General features: G+C 35.3%; 1 pseudogene; it reads left to right on the top strand.

Moving 5' to 3' along the window:
• The first annotated feature begins 2,752 nt into the window (after positions 1-2,752).
• LOC136327767 (small nucleolar RNA U3) lies at positions 2,753-2,841 on the top strand (annotated as a pseudogene).
• The last annotated feature ends 388 nt before the right edge of the window (positions 2,842-3,229 follow it).

Genomic DNA, 3,229 nt, shown 5'->3' with positions numbered 1-3,229 from the left:
AATGTACACACCTACATCCATAGTGTGCATATTTTTATCCAAGGTATTTGCTTACAGAGAAACATTTCTTAGCATTCAATTATTTCCTAAATTTCAGTTTTGAGCCAAGTCATACAGCTGAGCAAGAGAGATTAGGCTTTATTTTAGGGAACCTGACAGAACTTCAAGTAGACTGGTGTTATTTCAGTACTACTGTAGCTTATTCTTTCATATACTAATATAACAAAAGCAACAGTGACTTGTAACCTGCATTGAATATATTTTCTTATAAAATTTTGATTTTTTTGTGTGTATTTTGACACTTGGTTTTACCTGACTCCCTTTCTATTCTCAATTTTGATTTCCATCAATACATAAGAAAGAATATTTCTATTAAATTATATTACTTCCTTATCCCTTCTTCCCCCATGGGGGCAATATATATTATATAAGGTCTACCAGAAAATTCTGTCCGTTTCTATCACAACAAGTTTCGACACATAAGCACATGTTTATTTGGTGCATGTGTGCCTCTCTATTTTTATCACTTAATGTATACATACTGACATAGCAAATTAACTAAAACAAAGTTGATTCACGTTAGTCTTATGTGCGAAGCGATAGGGTACCCATGGTTACTGATAAAGTTCAATATTTATGAAGTGTAATAAAGTGCAATAAAATGAGGTCTGCCTGTATCCTCTACCTGCCGTTTCCTCAGCAGTGGCCCTCTAATTATCAGATCAACCATTGTGTTTTGCAGTGTTTGTGTTCAAATAACCTTTATTTTACTTACTAATGCCACGTTCAAGAAAATTTTATCAAAGTACATTGCTATGATTGTTCTATTTTATTATTGTTGTTGTTATTCTCATACTGTGCCTAATTTGTAGATTAACCTTTATTATAGTTATGTATGTATAGGAACAAAACCTAATAAAAATAGGGTTGGTACCATCTGTGGTTTCAGGCATCTACTGAGCATCTTGGAACATACCCTCTTGGATAGCGGGGGACCACTGTATAAAACATTGAATAGGATTATATTAAAATCTCTCTCTCTCTCTCTCTCTCTCTCTCTCTCTCTCTCTCTCCCTTCCTGTCTGTCTGTCCCTCTCTCTGTCTCTTTCTATCTCTGTCACCAAAAAAAAAAAATCTCACAAATTAGTTACAAATTTATGAATTTCAAGGAGTACATGCTGTTTTTTCTACAATCTATACCGCGGACCATGCCCCGGCAGGACGAGGACACAGTCATATCATCAGGTAATACTCATGGAGAGAGTACAACTTGATTTGTTAAAAGTAGGAGCAAGAGTTTATATAAATTTATGCAATAATTTAGGGAGCAAGGTTTGATGAGGACTATAAGTAAATCTTTTGATTTAGTTCTAGGAAGTGCATGTATGAAGATGTTGAAATAATTTCTACTTTTCTTTGTATGTATTGTTAACTCATTAATAGGCCCCCACCACATACACACACAAGTATGATCATAGCATTTCATCATTTAGTCACGTTCCTCTTACTTCAAGAATTAATTTAATGCTAAGAATCTATGATCTGGCCTTTCCTCCCTTTCTAGTGCTGTTTCCAACTGTCTGCCCCCGCCAAACACATCCTTCAAATTTATTTGGTGATGAAAAGCATAAAACAAGTCACGCATAAAATTCCAACACAGTAAAGTTCAAATGTCACACCTTCCTCATTTCATCAAAGTTTCTTCTGCTTTGTTAGTTACTGCATGGAGATGACATTGTGAGTCTGGTTTGCTGGGATTTGAATTAGACTGTCATCCTGCATCAGTCCCCAAACCCTGAACATGTTTACTTCTTTTTCTGTGTCTCAGTTACTTCCTTTATCTCCTGTGAAGATATTGCAAGTCTATAACCCTTATTCAATCCTGAATTCCAAAACTCTGAGATATAAAGCTTCTTTCTTAAGTCAGCTGACTTGCAAATTCAAGCTGACCAAAGCGCTTTCAGAATCAAAAGCTGACTTGAATTAATCTTACCATCTTCATGATAGGGTGAATATTCAGGTTATACTACAGAGATCCCAGTATATTTTACTGAAAGTTGCTTTCTTAGATTCTCCTGAACATATTAAAACTAATGTTTTGCATCCTCAATAATGGTATGTATACACATTGTTTGGAAACCAATAATTTGGAGCTGTAACTATTAAGTGGTGACAGTCCCTGCTCAACCAGTTGTGTATAGACAGCCTAAACCTTATGCCCTATGCTGCCCTAAGCTTTCCAGAACTTATGCATTAAATTTAAAATGAATATCTAGATTAGGTATTCATTTTCTTGGTAGAAATGCCTAAATGAAAAACTTGATGGAAAGCAAATGTAATATAGCCTTAAGGAAATTTAACCTGAGGTTTTCTGTTTATTTAAGGACAAATCCAACATATGGGAAGTGATGTTCTTCCTTGAAAGTTTTTTTTCAGCTAAGAGAGAAAAAAAATTAGTAGATGTAGATGCATTAGAACAAACATGAAGATGATCCAAGCTGAGGTTAGATTTAAAAAGCACCCTGCTCTCAAATTTGAACCATAAATTTTACTACAGTGTGATGAAACTTCCCTTTTTTAAGCTCTCTGTAAATATTCTATCATGTCTTATTATAGGCTTCTCTGTTTTTTTCTTGTATGGGTCAGACAGAATTTTTATAGAACCCATCCAAGTTTACCACATGTCAGTCAACCCACAAGTGGGGCATAGGAGAAGTGTAAAGTGATTATACCAATCCAGAAATATCCACATATGACTATACTTTCAGGAATCATTTCTATAGTTTGTCAAAAATATACACATAACATATGGTATTTTTAAAAGCCTGGGGACTGTGGGCTGGTTTAACAGTCAGTTTCTACATCCAAAGGGTTGAGGGTTTAGCTCTATAGTTAGAGAACTAGAGAATCTTAAGTGCAGAGGCAGATGGCATGGGAAAATAATTTAAAGGACGAGTCTATGTTCCCCCTTACACACTCATGATGGAAATTTTCTAATATTACAGGTAAACTCTTAGAGAAAAAAACCATATATATAGCAGACATATTTATCTGCTCAGGATGCCATAACAAAATGTCACAGACTTGGTGACCTAAGAACAAAGTATTATTATTTTTTATTTTTAATTCAGTGAGAGGAGGAGAGGCAGAGAGACAGACCCCCATATATGCCCTGATAGGTATCCACCCGACAAGACCACTAGGGGGCGATGCTCTGCCCATCTGGGTT

This window comes from Saccopteryx bilineata, chromosome 2 (genome assembly GCF_036850765.1).
Source record: "Saccopteryx bilineata isolate mSacBil1 chromosome 2, mSacBil1_pri_phased_curated, whole genome shotgun sequence".
NCBI classification, from domain to species: domain Eukaryota; kingdom Metazoa; phylum Chordata; class Mammalia; order Chiroptera; family Emballonuridae; genus Saccopteryx; species Saccopteryx bilineata.
Note: the sequence above shows the minus strand (reverse complement) of the source record. Positions and strands in the feature narration are given on the sequence as shown.